General features: G+C 41.7%; 1 long non-coding RNA gene across 2 annotated transcripts; it reads right to left on the reverse strand.

Moving 5' to 3' along the window:
- Positions 1-13,290: 13,290 nt before the first annotated feature.
- LOC140525200 (uncharacterized) lies at positions 13,291-21,231 on the reverse strand. Of its 2 annotated transcripts, none has more exons than XR_011973964.1 (3): positions 21,043-21,231; positions 19,934-20,061; positions 13,291-17,333 (listed from the first exon to the last, which is right to left on the reverse strand). It is a non-coding gene; the product is annotated as an uncharacterized lncRNA (long non-coding RNA). The 2 variants fall into 2 exon arrangements; XR_011973963.1 differs by having other exon boundaries at positions 20,719-21,231.
- Positions 21,232-21,320: the final 89 nt, after the last annotated feature.

The raw sequence follows: 21,320 nt of genomic DNA on the forward strand, positions 1-21,320 counted from the left end.
ACATAGATAACTTCTATGTGGATGGAGATTTGGGTTAACGCTCAAAAGAAGACAATGAAATTAAAAAAGCCACTCTTACTTCAAAGAAAAATGTTAAATGCTCACAAGTCCAAAAGGAGTTCTTGAAAGAGCTTAAAAAGGACTTTAGAAATCAAGTAAGAGATTGAGGAAAAATTAGGAAAAAAATAAGAACAATCTAAGAAAATTGTGAAAAGCAAGTCAACCAATTGGAAAAAGAAATCCCAAAACTTAAGGAACAAAATGATTCCTTAAAAACTAAAATTGGATAAGGGGAAGCTAATGACGTTATAAGACACCAAGAAATAATAAAACAAAATCAAAAGAATGAAAAAAAATAGAAGAGAATGTGAAATATCTCATTAGAAAAGCAACTGATCTAGAGAACAAATTAAAGAGATACAATGTAACAAGTGTTGGACTACCTGAAAGTTTTGATAAAAAAAAAAGTCCAGATACGATGTCACAAAAAATCAATTGGGAAAATTTCCCTGAAGTTCTAGAATGAGAGAATAAAATAGAAGTAGAAAAAGATCCACTGATCAGCACCTGAAAAAGATCCCAAAATGAAAAATCACAGGAATGTCATTAGCAAGTTTTGGAGAAAATACTGCAAGCAGCAGCAACAAAAATGGAAATACTGTGGATCCACAGTCAGGATAACACAAGTTCTAGCAGCTTCTACACTAAAAGACAGAAGGGCTTAGAACATTATATTTTGAAGAGCAAAGGAGTTGAGGTTGCAACCAAGAATAACTTACCCAGCAAAGCTGAGAATAATCCTGAATGGAAGGAAAAGGATATTTAATGAATTGAAAGACTTTCAGGTATTTGTGACAAAAAGACCAGAACTCAATGGATAATTTGACATATAAGATTCGGGAAACACATAAGGTAAACATTAAAGACCAATTATCAAGGACTCAGTAAGGTCAAATTGTTTACTTTTTCTATGGGAAAGTGTTATCTGTACTCTTAAAGATGTTATCATTACTTGAGGTGTTTGAAAAAGCATACATAGATAGTAGACTTGGGGTTGATTCTAAAAGATAAAATTGGGGAAGAAGTAAAATGAAAAAATTATCTCACACAAAGCGTGAATGGAAGAACTGTTAGAGTGGAAGCAGGTGGGGGTGAAGGGCTGGTGGTGCTGGAACTTTACCTTATTGACAGTGAGTTGAAGAGAGAGTAACATATCTAGATGAGTATAAAATTGTAATATATAATTATATAATATTATTATATTAAAATGTAGAATAATGTAATGTAATAAATTTATTAAGAAATAGGAGGGTGAAGGGACAGGATAAAGGAGGGACTTTTAGAAGGATATATGGATCAATACATGAGGAAGAGGATAAGGGAGGGATTCTTAGAGGGGTGGGTAGATTAAGGAACAGGAGGGTAAGGGAGGGATTCTTTAAAAGGATGTGGATTAGGGATATAGTAGATAGAAGTCAATCAATCACATAAGGAGGGATAAGATAAAAAGAGAAGGTAAGAAGAATAATAGGAAAAATAGGATGAGGGGAAATATATAATTCGTAATAACAACTTTGAATGTAAATGGAACGAACTCACCCATAAAACAGAAATGTATTATATACAAATGTGTGTACATGTACATATATGTGTGTATTTATATATTTGTGAGTGTGTGTATTTGTACACACATAAGTGTGTACGTACTTACATATATGCATATAAAAGCTCAGTAATGGGATTGCTAGGTCAAAGGAAAAGAACAAGGTAGTTATTTTTCTTGCGTAATTTCAGCTTGATCTCAAGTGATAGGACCAAGTTATAGTTCCACCAAGAGAGTATTTGTAATTCTTTTTCCCACAACCCCTCCGTCACTGACAGTTCTAATCTATTTTTTTTTTTAGTCATCTAGAGTGACTGAGTTATGATGTGTTCTTAAAGACAATGCCAGTGGATCATCTCTTCTGGAAAGGCTTTGAATACTGGTCCTGCTATGTACTAGCTAAGGACCAGACTCTGAGAAGAGAGAGAATCATCTTAAGAAAGCTGGCTACAAAGGGATGAATTTTTTTCACCTAGAGCAGCTCATGAAGACTCCTTTACTAAGGCATGGAAAGATGGTGATTAACTATGTCACCCCTGCTTATGTGGACAAGTCTTTTATTCTCATTCCTCTGATGTCCACCTGTACCAGTGTACTTTGCACCTCAGAAACAAAGTTGAGAGCTCATTGACCTGGGGCCCTGTCAACTGTCATGCTGGGAGGGGCTTTTAAGAAGAGATGTGTTCTATTCCTTTGGGACACCAGGTGTAAACTGTGGGAAGAGCTTGGGGAATCCTCTCCTTTCTGTCTGCTTTGCCTTCCCTCTTCCTCTTCCTCCTCCTCCTCCCCACTTTCTGAGGTATCTGTAGGTCAGAGTTGGCAACCTAGGGATTTCTGATGAGGCTGTCAAATGCTTGACTGGAAAAATCTGCCTAAAACACAGCCAGGAAGGACAATAGTGCCATAGATTTGGATTTAGAGATATAGATTTAAAAATTAACTTATAGATTTAGAGCTGGAAGAGACCTCCTAGCCCATCTAGTGCAAATGGTAGGGCTCACTTTGCAGATGAAGATTCTGAGGCCCGGGGTGATGGACAGATTTAATTCAAGTCATATAGGCAGTAAATGACATGGTCAGAATTCCAGCTTCTGCATATAGGTTCAATAGAATGTCCTACTGTTGACTACATGAGTTATGGAGCACTAAACCATGAAAACTGACCCATAAGCTCCTAGCTCTAGAACTAGAGGAGGCCTCAGAGACTCTCTAGTCCAGGGGTAGGGAATCTGTTCCAGTCCAACCTTACTTTACAAATGAGGAAACTGAGACTTAGGGAGATGAACTGACATATTTATAGAATCCTAGTTCTGAAGCTAGAAGGGACCTCAGAGGCCAGCTAATTAGACCCCTCTTTTTATAATCACTCACTCAACCATTTATTGATTGCCTTAATAGGGAATACAAAACGAGCTTACATTCTAATGTGGGAGACATGTAAATAAGTAAGAACATACAAGATACATATAAAGTCCTTAAGGAATCTGGGGCTCAGGGATGTGGACCTGCCCCAAACCACCTAGGCAGAATGAATGTTGGTGAGTGTATTCCTTCCCTTTTTCCCTTGAGACTTTGACTTTGGGATTCAGGGAACATTCCTCTAATAAAAGCAGTCAGGTTTCTCTAGTCATAGTTGCTGAAGGCTGGGAGTCCGGGAAGGGAGGAATTCTGTGTGTGTTACATTTAAGCTTCTGTTAGGGAAAAGTGTTGTTGCTCTCTCAGTCACTACAGGAACCAGGGTTGCTTGGCGGGATGGAGACTGAAGACCCTATCTCCCTGGAAACTCACAGTCACGTTACCATTCACAATATCTTTACTGTAAGAAATCAGAATTACTAGAATTAAATTAGAAATTTGGAATGAGAGATTCTATTGTCTCATAGTAAAGATATTCTCAACCATAACGTGACTTTTCCTTTCAGATCATGAAAAATGGAAAAGGAGCTGAGAATCTTAATGGGAAATGAGCCATAAACTATAATTGTAGATTTTCCCAGAATTCTGCATGAGCCAATTTGTGATAAATTTATGAAATATTGTATGTGTATAATTTATATTTTATGTCCTGGGCTGAGCTGAAAGGAACCTAGGCCAAGGTGGGGTGGGGTGGGAAAGGGTTCCTGTATTTTGGACTATTTGGAAGTAGAGGACCAGTCTTTTACTCCTGGGGCGTCCAGAGGTTGAGTTGGAGCCCCCTGGGAGGGTCTCTAGAGTCATTGTTAAATTTTTAATGGGAACGTTTGTTGGCAAATGCTACAAATCTGGGCTTGATTTTGTTTGTTGTGTTGATTGTCTAGACTTGAGAAAGTCATGGAGGAAATGTTAATAATACAGGTTAAACTATAAAGTGTGTCATGAGTAATTTTATTTTTTAAAGAGCCAGTTGTTAAACGTTTACCAGCATCCCTAGAGTGTTGCTTCACCAGTCTCCCCACTCTTCATAGGACTGGGTTAACTCTTTGAGGCTCTTTTACCTTTACATAAGAAACACATGCTGGACTTTATCGTAACATATCAGGGGTGCAAAGCAGTGAATTGCAGTAGAAAAGTACCCTACTTAGAGTCACCAGGAGTTCATGTGACCTAGGGCAAATCACTTCCTTCTCTGGGCCTCCGTTTCTCCATTTGTAAAATATGTGGGTTGGACTTCATTTTTTTTTTTTTTCCTACCAAAATGAGTAGGCATTTTATTCTTTCCTTTAGTGGAATGTGATGAGAGTAGACTTCATGTTTTTCTCTCACCTCCCCTCTTTATCCCTCCACTAATGAGTCTTTTGCTTGCCTCTTTTATGAGAGATAATTTGCCCCATTCAATTCTCCCTTTCTCCTCCCAATATCTTTCTCTCTCACTGCTTGATTTCATTTTTTTTAAAGATATGATCCCATCCTCTTCAATTCACTCTGTGCACTCTGTCTCTATGTGTGTGTGCGTGTGTGCATGTGTGTGTGTGTGTAATCCCACCCAGTACCCAGATACTGAAATGTTTCAAGAGTTACAAATATTGTCTTTCCATGTAGGAATGTAAACAGTTCAACTTTAGTAAGTCCCTTATGACTTCTCTTTGCTGTTCACCTTTTCATGGTTCTCTTCATTCTTGTGTTTGAAAGTCAAATTTTCTTTTCAGCTCTGGTCTTTTCATCAAGAATGCTTGAAAATCCTCTATTTCATTGAAAGACCAATTTTTCCCCTGAAGTATTATACTCAGTTTTGCTGGGTAGGTGATTCTTGGTTTTAGTCCTAGTTCCTTTGACTTCTGGAATATCCTATTCCATGCCCTTCGATCCCTTAATGTAGAAGCTGCTAGATCTTGTGTTATCCTGATTGTATTTCCACAATACTTGAATTGTTTCTTTCTAGCTGCTTGCAATATTTTCTCTTTCACCTGGGAGTTCTGGAATTTGGCCACAATGTTCCTAGGAGTTTCTCTTTTTGGATCTCTTGCAGGCAGTGTTCTGTGGATTCCTTGAATATTTATTTTGCCCTCTGGTTCTAGAATCTCAGGGCAGTTTTCATTGATAATTTCATGAAAGATGATGTCTAGGCTCTTCTTTTGATCATGGTTTTCAGGTAGTCCCATAATTTTTAAATTGTCTCTCCTGGATCTATTTTCAAGGTCAGTTGTTTTTCCAGTGAGATATTTCACATTATCTTCCATTTTTCCATTCCTCTGGCTTTGTTCTGTGATTTCTTGCTTTCTCATAAAGTCCTTAGCCTCCATCTGTGCCATTCTAATTTTGAAAGAACTATTTTCTTCAGTGAGCTTTTGAATCTCCTTTTCCATTTGGCTAATTCTGCTTTTGAAAGCATTCTTCTCCTCATTGGCTTTTTGAACCTCTTTTGCCAATTGAGTTAGGCTAGTTTTCAAGGTGTTATTTTCTTCAACATTTTTTTGGGTCTCCTTTAGCAGGGAGCTGATTTGCTGTTCATGCTTTGACTTCATGTCTCTCATTTCTCTTCCCAGCTTTTCCTCCACCTCTCTAACTTGATTTTCAAAATTCTTTTTGAGCTCTTCCATGGCCTGAGCCCATTGAGTGGGCTGAGACACAGAAGCCTTGATTTCTGTGTCTTTGCCTGATGGTAAGCATTGTTCTTCCTCATCAGAAAGGAAGGGAGGAAATGCCTGTTCACCAAGAAAGTAACCTTCTATAGTCTTATTTCTTTTCCCTTTTCTGGGCATTTTCCCAGCCAGTGACTTGACCTCTGAATATTTTCCTCACACCCACCTCACCTCCTGATCCTCCCAGCCAGTGTTTGGGGTCTGAGATTCAAATGCTGCTTCCAGCCTCAGGGCTTTGGGCGGGGGCAGGGCTGCTATTCAGTGTGAGATTAAATTCAGATGCTCAGGTGAGGGCAGGGCTGCCTCTCAGGCTCACTTCCCTCAGGGAGTTTATGCACAGACCTTCAACAATGGATCCAGGCTCCTGCCTGCTTGGGGAGCCCTGGTCTGCCGCTGCCCCTCAGCTTCTGTCTCCCGAGGGGGCCCGAGCCATGGGGGCACCCCACTCCCCCCTCGACCCGCCAAAGGGACTCTCTCACCGACCCCCGTCACCTGTGGGTGGAGGTACTTGTGCGGCCGCTGGAGATCCCGTCCCTGAAGCCCGCTCGGATCTGTTCCTCTCGGTGCCGCGGCCACGGCAGGGCTGTACTCAGCTCCCAGTCCCGGCGCCCAGTCCTCAGCACGAAGGACCTTTTACGAGAGGTTTGCAGGTCTCTCCGGAACAGAAATCTCCCTCACTCCAATGTTCTGTGGCCTCTGGGTGCAGAATTCGCCGTGAGTTACTTCTTTGTAGTTGTTCTATGGGTTGTGGGTTCGGAGTTATGTGTATGTGCGTCTTTCTACTATGCCATCTTGGCTCCGCCCCGGACTTCATTATCTCTAATTATATCTAAGATCTTATAATTTTGGACAATTCACTTAATCTCCCTGGGCCTCAGTTTTCCCATCTGTAAAATGAGGGGATCAGACTCAACCTCTAGAGTTCCCTCCCACTCTGGATCGATGGTCCCGTGATCCAGCTTCAATTCTCTACCCACAGCAGAAAAAAAATAATGAACCATTGATGAAATCAGATCCTTGGAAACCTGAATTAAGTGAAATTTCCTGTTTAAGTGCTGTTCAGAAAGTTGGTGTTCCATGCGAAAAAGGATATCCCTTGAACACAGGAAATTTATGCTGGCCAATGGAAGAAACAACTGGCAAATTTCAAACAACATGTAGCCATCAAGTAAACACCTGAGATGCCTGTAGGAAAGGGAGATGCTTCTCTTTTCCTTAGGGTGAGATTGAGGGGAAGCTACATCCTTGGGGCTAGAAAAATAAAATAAAAATAAAGGAGTCATGTTCTATGCTGAGAGAGATGCTTAATTCAACTCAACTTTTTCTGTGGGGATGCGGAAGGCAGGGGTACAATACGGCAAGGGAGTTACAAAGGTGACTGAATACTGGTTTTAATGCCCAAGAGCTGTTACAGCTGTAGAAAGATGCCCTCGGGTATAGATAGACTTACCGAGCAGATGGTAGACACTCCACTACCTTGGAGTCCCAGAGTTAGGTCCATTTCCCAGAAAGCAGGAATCCAAGGGAAAGGGTCAGGGTGGGTTCAAACAAACCTAATTAAAGCTGTTCAGAGATCAGTGAGACTAAGCTGCTAAGGATGAATGGGAAGGGCACTGATATCCCAGAATCTCAAAATTGGGAGAGACTTTAATGGACACTTAGTCTAGTCCATCCTGGAAAAAAGAATTCCTGCTACAACAGATCCTCGAAGTTGTCAAGCAGCCTTTGCTTAGCCAACCTTTTGTAAGGGGGCTTGGCCAGGAGAGGTCAATTAAAACAATGGTTCTGCTGCTTTCACACCAGTCAAGGCATCTGCTGCCATCTGGTGGAGTTCGTGTCTTAACATCAACAAATCAAGAGAATGAGAACTGGGGAACTCTTGGCCCAGAACCCCAAGCTCTGGGTCTACGTGGACTGGGTTTGATCTTGTGGGACTTGCCCAAGTCACCCCCCACCAATGTATCATCTCTTTATATCAGACTGAAGCAGATGACGTATAAAATGAAGCAAAGGTACTTAATTAAAATAGAATGTGCACATATTAAGAAGGGATGGCATCCATTCTCAATGGCAGGTGCTTCCTAGGAGTTCTGGTTGACTTCTAATGTGGCAGTATGGGAAGAACTCTGGTCCTTTGACTCCAGATCCAATACTTTCCCCATTTGATCTTCCTGCCTCTCCTGCATGACTGTATTTTAATATACCTTGACCAGGGCTGCTTCTTTTTCTCATGTCGAGATATCTATCTGTTTTGATACTGGAGAACTTACAGCTTTCCTTTGATAATGGAAATTCAAACAATTTTCACCTTTATTCATGTGAGTGTACCCTGATAGCATGCATTGAGGGCAGGGATGGTTTTGTTTTGACATCTCTAGACCTTGCCCATGGTAGACACTTAAATGCAGTCAGTGGCACTTAAATGCAGACTGTTGGACTTGTATTCAGGAAGACCTGCGTTCAAATCCCATCTCAGAGACTAGATATGTGTCCCTGGTTAGGTCTTTTAACTTTTCTCAGTCTCAGTTTCTTCATCTGTAAAATGGATATAATAATAGGGCCTACTTCCTAAGGTTGTTCTGAGGATCTAATGAGATGACCTATGTTGAGTGCGTTGTCCTATTCAAAAGTTAGTGATGATGAGGAGGATGAGTTTATGAAATAAAATTATTGATTTGTGCATCTTTGTAGGAACAGAAAAAGTAAGGGCAGGGAGATGTTTCAGGAAAATGACATCATATGCTCTCACTCTGTTGATATCAAAAGGCGAACTGAAATTCAGCTTGGTCTGGAAAGTACCTGAATAATCTGTCAGGTTCTAGCTCTTTGCGGAGGTGGTCGACTTCCTGTCCTCGTCTTTTTGTTCTTTTTTTTCTGGTGAATAAATTTAAACCTAACCAGTCATTAAAGTGAGGGGCTAATAATACCTTTACCAGCATGCCAGATGTCATGCAAGTCACCTCTGCGTGTGTGGAAAGTCTGAGTTGATTACTTTGCAAATTGAGATGACTTTAGAAACATATTATAAGTGGGGAAATGAGGCAAGGAAGCCTGATCTTCCAGTCCCTTCAAGGTCCCTGCCACTAAGGAGATGGGCAAAGAGACTCGCAGCCGTTGGGCTTGCCAGCGGTGCTCTGTGATTATGGAGGGGCCATTTCCCGCACCAGGGGTACACAGTCTCAGGACTGGGGGGCTAGCGGTTTTGGGAGACCACTACTAACATACACCCCCTATTTAACTGAGTCACTGACTTCTAATGACCAGAGTAAGAAGAGAATCTCAAATGCCCCCGCCCCCACTCCAGAATGTAAGGTTCTTTAGGGCAGGAACTGTCTGTTGCCTTTTTGTCTTTGTATCTCCAGCACCCAACATACTGCCTGGCATGTCAGGATAGGGGTAGAACCTGGACCTGGAATTTCACTGTCTTAGGGAAATGGGGTGAGTATTGGAGGGGGGAGGAAATTCCTTCTCCCACAGGAGGTCTTTGCCTTGGAACAGAGGTGCTAAACATGACTGAGGACTCCATACACCTTCCAGCACTGGAATACAGCAGAAACCTAATTAAAATGGAATTGGGAAATATTTAGCAAAACAAGTAAAAATAAAATAGGATGTTAATGTGTGGTTTTCTAAGTGATGTACAGCTTAGTGGCCCCCATTTCTATTTGAGTTTGACACCTTTGGTCTATAGGTAAAGACACTAGACCAAGGTCACTCAGTATGTGTCCCAGGCAAGACCTGAATTTGGCTCTGAGGTTGACTAGCTATCCCTCATTCCACCTCTCCTCTGGTACATAGTAGGTGCTTAATAAATGCTTGCTTACTCCAGAGTGTCAGGGTTGCACTGGGCTCTCCTCATCCATTCTAGGGAGGGGTTGCACAGATTTTGTGAACGTAGCCCAGGCCTTAGGCCTCAAAGGCATCAAAGACTTAGGAGACCTACTCCCTGGCCCTTCCCTTTCTGACTGGGAATAGGTAATTTCCTTGATTTGGGTGCCATTTTCCTTCTCTGTAAGATGACTGTATGGGATCAAAAGGTATCCATGATATCTTTCCAGGTCCATTCCTCTGATCACCCCATAGCCCACCAGTTACTCTTTTTTTTTGGAGAGGAGAAGGCAAGGCAATTGGGGTTAAGTGACTTGTCCAAGGTTACACAGCTAGTAAGTGTCAAGTAGTCTGAGGCCAGATTTGAACTCAGATCCTCCTAACTCCAGGGTCACTGCTCTATTTACTGTGCCCCCTTCCAGTTACTTTTTAGATACATCTGTATGTGAACATCTCTTGTCTCACCTTGTATATTATAAGCTCATTTTATTTTTGTATCCTCAGAGTCGAACACAATGCCTGGCACTTGATCACTGGTCTTCAAAGATTATGGGATATGGATGTCAATGATCAAAGAGGCAACTTCAGAGAAACCTGAGAAGACTTCTATGAACTGATGTGCAGGGAAGTAGGCAGAACCAAGGGAATAACACGACCTTGCAAATGGAGATGACTTTGAACAGCTTAAGAACTCTAACCAATAAATACAGTGACCAGTCCTTACTCTAAAAAACAATGGTAAAGCATACCTCACTCTTTCTTCGAGGAAAAGCATTGGCCCATTAGAAAAGAATGGGATATACATTGAGACACAACCAGTGCCATACAAGGCAGGTAGGTGGTACAGTGGACAGATGCTGGATTTGGTATCAGAAAGGCCTGAATTCAAATTCTGCCTTAGACATTTACCAACTGAGTGATCCTGAGCAAGTCACTTGAAATTTCTAAATCTTGCTTCCTCATCTGTAAAAGGGGGGTAAAAAAAGTCCCTACATCCTAGACTTGTTGAGAGAATCAGATGAAGCATTTATAATATGCTTTGCAAGCCTTAAAGTGGTATATAAACGATACCTATTTTTAAATTTGGTTTACTAGACTATATATGCTATAAGGGAGACTTTTACTCGGAGGGGAAAAACTTAAAGAGAAAGCCAGGGAAGTACTGGTACTGTTACAACAAGCAGAAAAAAAAGAGCATCCATGATATTAATTAATTAATTAATTAAAATACTCAGAAGTGAGCAGGAGAAAACTCAGAAGGGGCACATAAAGGTTAGGGTTTTTGTTTTTTGTTTTTGTTTTTTTGCTGTCAATGGTGACTCATTTCAATGCTTTATTTTAAAGACTGTTTTTATACAGTTTTGTAAACTAGGACTAATGAATCCATCTATGTAACAATACATTTTCTATTGCATATCACTCAAAACAGGGCTGCTGTTTAGTATAATGATAATTTTAAAAATCTAGTCAGAACTACTTCTTGATGACGGTAGAATAGGTGAAAAATCAGGAGACTTGGGTTCTTTTCCCGGTGGCAGTTATTTCCGTCTCAGTTAGTACTTCGCCTTCACCATCAGATCAATATGGTTCACTTTAATTATCCTTTTCATATTTGGGGACTGTGGTATTTTAAGATCCTTTAATAATCATAATGTATCTTCACCGTCATTTCTCTTGCTCTGCTTCAACTCCTTCACTCAGTATTTCTTGGTAAAATCCATGACTGATGAACATGCTGCAGAAACTTTAAAGAACTCTCTTCAGATAAACTGCTTCTCAGAGTTGTACTTGTCAGCTTGTCTCCACTTATTGGCATAACTAGCCCAGAAGGAGTGCTGAGAACTCTCCCAATTTGGCTCTTAGATGGAACAGATTTGCTCCTTTGAATATTAATAATCCTTTCCTTTCTTCCTTGGTTGCTAGGGGTAAGAGGTCGAGATGACAACAAACTGTTTGGAGTTACAGGTCTACTTCCTGGAATTGTCAGCATCTAAAGGCTGTTTGTCTGGGCTCTGAGAAGATGAGACCTCCTGTTTGAGATACTGGAAACCCATACTCTGCTATCAAGTGAAGGGGGTGATTTGTTTCCCTGGAGCTTAAGCTGCATGATTTCCCCTGTTTGGCTGGGTTCTGGAGGTCTTGTGCTAAGGCTTGGTGATGACTGAAGATTTCCTTCAAGGTCAGATATAGAAATATTATACATACTGCTTGGACTTCTTTCAAATCTTCTTCCCACAGTGCTTATTAGCAAGATGCCTCTCCATGCTTTGTAGTTCCTTCACAGCTAAGGAATCTTTCAAGATTTTTAAACTTGGAGAGCTCCCACTTGTGGTAGCCAGGTTGGGCATACTCAGGAGCAAGGTCCAAGTGGGCCAATGTCAGTATCATGCTAAGTTTTATATATAATATATATTTAAATAAATTTATTTGTAAATGTATTACATATATATTTGTATATACTTTTAAAAAAATATTTAACACAATAGTTTCATGTAGAATCCTTTTATGTTTTCTATATGGAAATATTTGTTGATGATTTTCTAGTTCATAAAAATGTGTTGTATTTTTGAAGTTTGATTGATTTAATGGTGGAGAAATGAAAGTGAGTCTGTGGGCATTTCTTTCTCTCTGGAATCCATAACATCTTGCTTTCCTTCTCCTCCTATACACCAGATGAAAAGAGCCAGGCTGTGATCAATAAAGGTCTCAGAACATCTTTACCCACCCAGTTTTTCCTTCTTCACCTTCCATCCTTTTCCCCATTGTCCCTGTCCTCAGGCTTTCCCAGTTTCATCGCCTCTGATTGTGCTTAGCTTTTCCAGAGGCTCATAAGATCATTGATTTATAACTGCAAGGAACTAGTCCAACTTAACCTCCCTTGATCCCCAGATGTGGAAGCTGTAGCCCACCCAAGAAAGCAGGGAAACAGCTTATGGATAGGAGAGAATGAAGATGAATGAAAAAGTGGGGATGGTAGAGGGAGCAACTCACTGTAGAAGAGATTGCCTGTGCATGAAGGGAGGTTTGCTTTGCCAAAGAGAAAGTCCACTTCTTTATGTGAAACAGGGTGAAGGAGGAGATGGTGGCAGAGGGCATCTGAGGGATGTGACATGAGGAAGAAGGGAGAGGAGGGAACCTCAGTTGTATCTGTGAAATGGGAAGAAAAATTCTCACCTGGGAGGATGGGGGAACAGGGAGCTATGGGAAGCTATAGAACCTTGAATGTCAAGGTGAGGAGTGTGTACTTTATTTGTAGGCAGAGAGGAACCATTGGAGGTTCTTGAGGAGGGAAGTTACATGATGAAAGAGGGATAGCAAGATTACTACTGTCTACGAGTGTCATGAATCTAGTATCTTCAGAATATGCCACACCATACTGGCGCTTCAAACCTATATGCACATAGTTCATTCCTTCTTTGAACATAAAAACCAAGGGTGGGGGTGCAAATTTAGGTTGGGTATTAGGAAAAGTTGCCAAAAAATTAGATGTATTGAAATGTCTAATGGGCTGCCTCAAAAGAGAGAGGGGTTTTCCCACACTGGAAGTATTCAGGCAAAGGCTAGATAACCGCTGGTTGGATATTTTGTAAAGGGGATTATTTTTCAAGCATCAGTTAGACTAAATGACTCCAGGTGACCTTCCAAATTCTGGGATTCTTTCTTTCTTTTTTAAGAATTTATTTATTTAATTATTATTATTATTTTTTTAATGTTCTGCAATCACTACCATAAATTTTCATGGTTTTTTACCCTCCCCCACCCCCCCTCCACCCCCCCCACCCCCCTCTCTCCCCAAGATGGCATACAATTCTATATAGGATCTACATATACTTTCTTATTGAATAAGTTTTCACTATAGTCATGCTATGTAGATGAACTAAAATAAATGGAAGAAATCATATAACAAATCAAAATATAATATACACACACACACACAAACATGATCTGCTACATTCTGCGAATGAATTCCATAGTTCTTTCTCTGAGTGTGGAAGGTGTTTTTGCTTTAGAAAACCACTGGGAATCTTTTTTTTTTTAAGTTCTTGCGTTATTATGAAGTTCCAAGTCTACCAGAAAAAACTCTCGCACACTGTGGTCGTTGCTGTGCACACGAAGTTCTCCTGGTTCTGCTCCTTTCACTCAGCATCAGATCCTATAAGTCCTTCCAGGCCTCTCTGAAGTCTTCTTGTTCATCATTTGTTGTGGCGCAATAGTACTCCATTACATTCATACACCACAATTTATTCAGCCATTCCCCAATTGATGGACATCCCATTGATTTCCAGTTTTTGGCAGCTACAAAGAGGGCTGCTATAAATATTTTTGTACTGTGGGACCCTTTCCCATTTTTATGATCTCTTGGGGATACAGTCCTAGAAGCGATATTGTTGGGTCAAAGGGTGTGCACATTTTTGTAGCCCTTTGGGCATAGTTCCAAACTGCTCTCCAGAATGGTTGGATCAGCTCACAGCTCCACCAACAATGAATTAGTGTTCCAACTCTCCCACATCCTCTCCAACATTTATCATTTTCCTATTCTGTCATGTTTGCCAATCTTATAGGTGTGATGTGGTACCTCAGAGTTGTTTTGATTTGCATCTCTCTAATCAAAAGTGATTTAGAGCATTTTTCATATGATTATAGATATCTCTAATTTCTTCCTCTGAAAACTGCCTGTTCATAGCCTTTGACCATTTATTAATTGGGGAGGGATTCTTTCTTATAGCATGCTTTTGGTATCTTGGCCTATGTTTTGAGATTCCCCAGACATCCTTCTCCCCATTCCCCTGCCTTCCCTGCCCCCACTTTCCAGAACTGTGAGGACGTGATAGATAACACAGTTTCCTGACCATGTCACTCATCTCAATAAATTCCAGTCTCTCCCTATTGCCTCTACAATAAAATATACTTTTTTAAAGCTTTTAAAACCCTTGTGCTCTGGCCCTAACTTCCCTTTTTAGTAGGATTACGTATTACTCCCTTCCTTGTACCCTTTGGTCCACACTGGCCTTCGGTCTATCTCTTGTCTCCATACCTTTGCATCAGTCATCAGGCATGCCTGAAATGCACTCTCTCCCCAAATCTCCCTGGTAACATCCTTGTCTTCCTGCAAGACTCATTATTACATGAAGCTCTCCCTGGTCCTAGTCTGGACTGACTGGACTAATCTCAGTGGCTGTTACCTTTTTTTTTGAAATCTTGCATGTATTCTGCATATATGTGTGTTTATAGGACCATATGTACATATATATGTATATGTGTGTATAGATACATGTAGGTATGTGAACACACCATCTTCTCCATCAGAATGTATATTCCTTGAGATCAGGGGCTGTTTTACGTTTGCCTTTGCTTGTCCAGCACCTAGCTCAGTGGAAGGCACATGGTAAGCATTTCATTAAGTGCTTCTTGACTGACTGCCTGATACACAGTAGGTTCTTCATAAGTGCTAATGGGTGGATGTCTTGATTCCTAAATCTCTTCCACAAGGGGTAGTGGGATAACTCCCCTGCAACTGGTGAAGGAAGGTCCAGCATGAAGAATGTCACGGGCAAGCCTAGAGGGAGAAAACCAATTGTGTGCTGGGGAAACTGTGTGTGTGCATGTGCCTGAGCATGTGGGAGGTGGGGGATGGGCATAGAACAAACTCACGTGGGAGGTGGGGAAGGTCTTGGGACTCTCTCAACTTCAAAAACTGGCCTTTTCTCCACTTGCCTTGATGTTCCCTCAAATTGCCCTGATGCAGACAGTGGGATAGATAATAATTAGAGGGTGCACCTTCTCACCTGCCAAAGCTGTTTCAGTTGGAGATACTAGATAGGTTCCAACCAACAGAGAGTGGATCCCCTAGACTGCAGGGCAGAGCTCGGGTTCAGGTCATGCCTTGTCTCCAGCAGAGCACAGGGAGCCAGACTGGGCTTCTTTACCTTGGCAACATTTGACAATGTTCCCAAGGAAAGGGGAGACAACCTTCTCAGCAAGATGACAGAGATAGTCCCTGTGGCTTCACATATTTTCTCCAGATGATCTGGACAGAATATCAATAAATCAGATAAACTAATTATTGATCAATCAAACAATCAATCAAGAAACGTCTATTAAGTGCTTACTATATGCCAGGAACTGGGGATATAAACAAAAGGAAAACAGTTTCTGCCTTCAAAGAGCTTCCACTCTAGTTAGAGGAGCTTTGTATGTATGTGTGTGTGCTTGTATAAGCACATATATGTAAATGTATCTGTACACATGGAGAGGAGGAAGAGGGGGAAGAAGGGAAAAGGAGGTCAGGACAGGCACAAGCCAGGAGGAGAGGTCCAGGCAAAGTACTACAAGAAATCCAAAGAGGGAGAGGTGATTTTCATCAGTGGCAGACAGGAATCAGAGAAAGTTTCATGGGAAACATAATGCTGAGCCCTGAAGGACAGGAAGAACCTCAGTAGATGAACTCATGATTGGGGTGATGTGGAATGTGAATTCCATTCCAGACGTAGAGGGTAACAAGGGTAACATCCACATGGGGATGGGATTGGTTAGAGGAAAAATAAGAGAGTGTGGGATTTGACAGGAGCCCTGAGTAAATAGGACCATGAATCTAGAGCTGAATGTGACCTCAGAAGTCATCTAGTCTAGCCCCCTCATTTTACAGATGTGGCAACTGAGACCCAGGGTTGCAAAGTAACTTACTCAAGGTCCTGTAGGTAGTATCCATCAGAGGCAAGATGTGAACTGAAGACTTGTGATTCCAGAGACAGTACCCTTTAGTAGGCAATAAATCCCTCAAGGTTGCCTTGAATACCAGGGTAAGGTGTGTGCACTTTATTCAGTAGGCAGTAGGGAACCACTGAGGGCTAGTGAGTGGGAGGGAGGTGACATGATGAGAGGGCTATTGGTGGGTGACAAAGTTAGATGTGTTTCAAGAGTGTCTTGGACTGAGTATCTTTGACCTTGGGCCAAAGTGTACCTTGGCTGATTAGACTTACCTTCCTCCACCCTCCCCCCAAATCATGTTCGTTTAGGTTCTTTCTGAAAACAGTCCAGAAAAACAAACAGAACTAAACTACTTAGGGAAATCTACCCTCTGATTCAGCTGGTGTAGGGAATTTCCAATAAAGAAGCTCTTCTGCCAATGCAAAGAAACGTCTACTTCCCTAGGCAGCTAGGGAGGGCTTCAGTGCCTAGAGCACTGGGCTTGGAACCAGGAAGACCCAAGTTCAAATCCAGCCTTGAACACTTGCTAGCTGTGTGACCCTGGCTAAGTGGTTTAACCTCCATTTATCTCAATTTCCTCAATTGTAAAATTAAGATAATACCTTACAGGGTTGTTGGGAGGATCCAATGAGATCATTTTTGTAATGTGCTTAGTGCAGCACCTGGCACCACATAGTAGGTGCTTAACGAATACTCATTCCTTTCCATTATTCCACTTCTAGACTAGAGAGTTGCCTGATAGCACTGAGAAATTAAATGCCTTACCCAATAGGTGTCTGAGGTAGGACTTGAACCCAGATCTCCCTGACTCCAAGGTCAGCTCTGACCATTATAACATTCTGCCTCTACCCATAGGAATTACTCTGGAGAAATTTTAGCTCAAACAAATTTGTAAATCACCCTATATTTCAAATGAAAAATTAGTTCAGCCAGGAACTTTTCTACATGAAGAATTCCTAGTTGTAACTTATACACAGTAAGGCCTTTGAGGATGGGGACTCTTTGCTTTTGTCTTTGTATCCCTGGTACCCAGCACAGTGCCTGGTCCGGAGGAAGCACTCCATAAATGTTTCTTGATTGATTGGATTATTTTTTCTGGTTCCCCCTTTGCTGTAGGTCAAGAACAAAACTCAAACCTGAAAAAGTTTCAGAAAGAAATTGATTAATTTGCTTGACAGAAGGAAGAGCCACTAACAGGTGTGTCTGGGTCCCCTGACTCTCAGTAAGTGTTACATGATGTCAGCAGATAAGTCTAAACATTCAGTAAAATTTGAGCAAAGCCAAAATACAAGCTTTTGAGTGAAGACCCAACTCAAATCTTCCAATAAAGGTTATCATAATCAAAGGTTATGACAATATAAAGTTATAAAAAGCTATGATGATGAAAGGTTATAACAATGTTAGGTTATAAAAGGTTACTTCCCCACATCCCTAGGACTTAGCATTGTGCCTGATATGCAGTAAGTGCTTAATAAATGCTTGCTGATTGATTGTGAGAGGCTGTATCATATATATAGTGGAGAGCATTCTGGATTTGTCCTCAAGAGACTTAGTTCTCTCAGACCGTGGTTCTTTCAAGCATTTGTTGTTCAGTCATTTCAATTGTGTCTGACTCTTCATGACCCCATTTGGGATTTTCTTGGCAAAGATACTGGACTGATCTGTCATTTCTTTTTTTCAGATTACATTTTACATTTTACAGATGAGGAAACTCAAGTAAACAGGGTGAAATTACTTGCCCAGGGTCACATATCTAGTAAGCCTCTGAGGTCACATTTGAACTCAAGTCTTCCTGATTCTAGGCCTAGCACTCTGTGCACCATGGCACTCCCTGTCTGCCCTTACCCATGTCTATGAGAACATAGACAAGTCAAGTAACCACTCTCCATTTCATGCTCTGTAAAATGGAACCAGTCATCTTTCTACTACAAGTGCTTTATAACTATTATTTTCACAGGCAGAGGCCACCTTAGGAAGGGAAATGGATTGGACAAGTTCACCAAAGGGAGGAAATCCACCCCTGTGTAATGTGGGCAGAGGGCACTTTTGCTCTGAGGTTGGAACACGCTTCCTTCCTCTCTGCTGAGAAGGCTGTAGAATGTTACCATTTCTTTTGCAGCAGTTGATAAATCAGATTGTTTTGCTTAGGTATCTGCTAAGGGAAGGTAACAGGAGGGAAGTAAACACTGTGTAAAAGACCCAAACCAGCCAAACACATCAACAGAAGATTTAAAAAATAAGTAATGTGCAGTACTGTTCACTCAATGACCATGAGCTGTTCTGAGAGATTTAGTGATTTGTTGGTTTTAGTCATTTTTCAGTCATGTCTGACTCTCTGTGACCCCATTTGGAGTTTTCTTGGCAGAGATACTGGAGGGGTTTGCATTTCCTTCTCAAGCTCATTTTACAGATGGGGAAACTGAGGCCAATAGGGTGAAGTGACTTGCCCAGGGTCACACAGCTAATACGTGTCTGAGGCTAGATTTGAACTCAGGAAGATGAGTGAGTCTTCCTGATTCCAGAGCTCTGTGCACTACGGCACTACCTAGGTGCCCTGGTAGCACTTTACATACACTCAATGAATATCCAGTTCACAAAGGTACGCTGTCTACTTTGCTTCTCTAGAGGTAGAGCAATCAAGCAAGTAAGCAGATATTTATTAGGTGCTCTGTGATGGGCCAGACACTGTCCTAGGCAGAGGGGACACAGACCAGAAGTTAAACAGTCCCTGCCTAGTCAAAGGAGACAACTTGAACACATATAAGCATGTAACAATATAAGTGCCCAATACATACAAGGTGATTTTGTGTGGGAGGGCACTAGAAGTTGGGATGAATCAGGAATATAAAAATTGACCCTTGAGTTGAGCCCTGAAGGAAAGTCAGAACAGAGGAAAGGAGAGAGTGTACTCCAGGGGAGTGTGTTGTGGATGAGGTAGAGTGGGAAGGTCACAGCCTTCATGGAGGGGAGCATGGAGATAAGATGGAACCAAAGATGCTACAATCTGGTCAAACTGACTTCTTCCTTTTCCTCATGTACAGCAATCCATTTCCCATCTCTGTGACTTTGCACTGGCTGTGCCTCATGCCCAGATCTGGGTTCAGCTGCTGTGCTGATGACCTCCTATTTCCATGGTAAGTTCTCATCATGGTTCCTGTCGTCTCAGGCTCCCATTCTCACTATGCCATTTGTTGGGGCTGCTCCCAGAATGTCCTAGCCTTTGTTTGTTGCGCGCACACACACACACACACACACACACACACACACACACACACACACACACACACACACACACACACACACACCCCTTCTCTTAAGACATGAGGGGCTAGCTTGTCACTTAAAAATCTGGCCACGTTAGCCCAAGGTCACGGTGACTTCTTAGGGACATGAAGAAGTAAGAAATGCTGTTAGGATCTCTCTCTCTCTCTCCCTCTCTCTCTCTCTCTCTCTCTCTCTCTCTCTCTCTCTCTCTCTCTGTCTTTCTCTGTCTCTCTCTGTCTCTATCTCTGTCTCTTTCTCTCTGTCTTTCTCTCTTCTTTCTTCTCTCTCACTCTCTCCCTCTTCCTCTCTTCTCTCTCTCTCTCGCTCTCTCTCTCTCTCTTCTCCACTTTCTCTTCCTCTTTCCTCTTTCATTTACCATCAGACTCCAGGCTCCACAACTCTTAGCAACCTGAGGGAGTGCACAAATTCTCTTGTCCAAGTTTGCCCCCAAAGAAGAGATATGAGAATGTACCTCTTTCCATTTTTAGTAAAGATGGGGGACTATGTGTGTGATACACAGCATACACCAACCACACTTGGCTGACATGATGCTTAGTGAGTTTTTCCTTTCTTTTTTCTTCTTTGTTATAAGAGATGAAACTGTGGGAAAGGAAGAAGGAGGGTTATAATGGGAAATGAAGGTGATTTAACAACAACAACAAAAGATATAAACAAAAATTTAAATTGAAAAAGGCATTCAAGAATTCTGCCAGGAATTGGAGTCAGACTCATCAACTATGCAAAATAGCTTATAGTTGAAGAATTATCCTTCATTTTGAAAATAAGCAATAGCTTTGTAGCCCTTCTTTCATGTCTGTGATTTTTCAGAGAGCATCAAGAGGAGGGGTGAGGAACCTGTGGCCATATAGGTCCTCAAGTCCACTTCAGTTTGGATTCAGACAAAGGGCCACACTTGAGGACCTAGAGCACCACATGTGGTCCCCACCCCCATCCAAGAACAGCTCAGCCATCCTTCCTTCAAGTTCATTGCTTGCTGAACTCCAGTCATATTGTATTGAGACTATCCCTCAAGCCTGGGGTTTGAAAGATTGATTCCTTCATCATCTCCACCTGAGACACAGGATCATAGCTCAAGAGCTGAAGAGTGCATCTATCAGAGGTCATGGAGTCCAACTCCCTTATTTTAGAGTCGAGGAAATTGAGGTCGAGGGAGGTTAAAAGACTTCAAAAGGTCATAGACATGCATATAATTTTGTCTACCCCACCCCCACCCCATTTAAAGAAGACGAAACTGACCTAAGGAAGCTAAATGACTCATCCGAGACTGTATAGACAGTGACTTCTCAGGTTCCTTAGGGTCCTCCTTCTATGAGATCCCAGGTCCCTCAGGGAATGCTCCATCCATCCACAGATGGGTTTGGGTTTATTTGCCTATATCCACATCACATGCCCACAGCCGACTGTGAAACCCTTGAGGGTGGGGAACAGGTTCATTTTTTTCTCTGTCCTTATCTCCAGAACCTAGCACAATACAGCCAGATACTTACTGCATGTTAATTAAATGAAACTGAATTTTGAATTGGGGCCATTTTCTCCTCAACCATGATCTCTACTTCTCACCTTGTCTCCGTGCCAGTAGAGGGTCCAGGGCAGGGTCTTGCAGTCATTGGATGGGCAGTGGAGAAGGGGAAACTGATAAAGAAAGGGAGAACAAAGTTCTACAGTTCCTTTTCCCTCTACCACACCCCCGATGGCAGATGTAGCCTTGTTGGCAATATCCCTAGCTTTTGTTTCACTTCCTTACTTTCCCCCTCCTAAGCCCATTTCCGTTGCTCAACCCAGATCTCTCACCCCAGCTCCAGGGACACTGTGTTTTCTTCTGAAGTGTAGAGAAAGGT

Source organism: Notamacropus eugenii, chromosome 2 (assembly GCF_028372415.1).
Source record: "Notamacropus eugenii isolate mMacEug1 chromosome 2, mMacEug1.pri_v2, whole genome shotgun sequence".
NCBI classification, from domain to species: Eukaryota; Metazoa; Chordata; class Mammalia; order Diprotodontia; family Macropodidae; genus Notamacropus; species Notamacropus eugenii.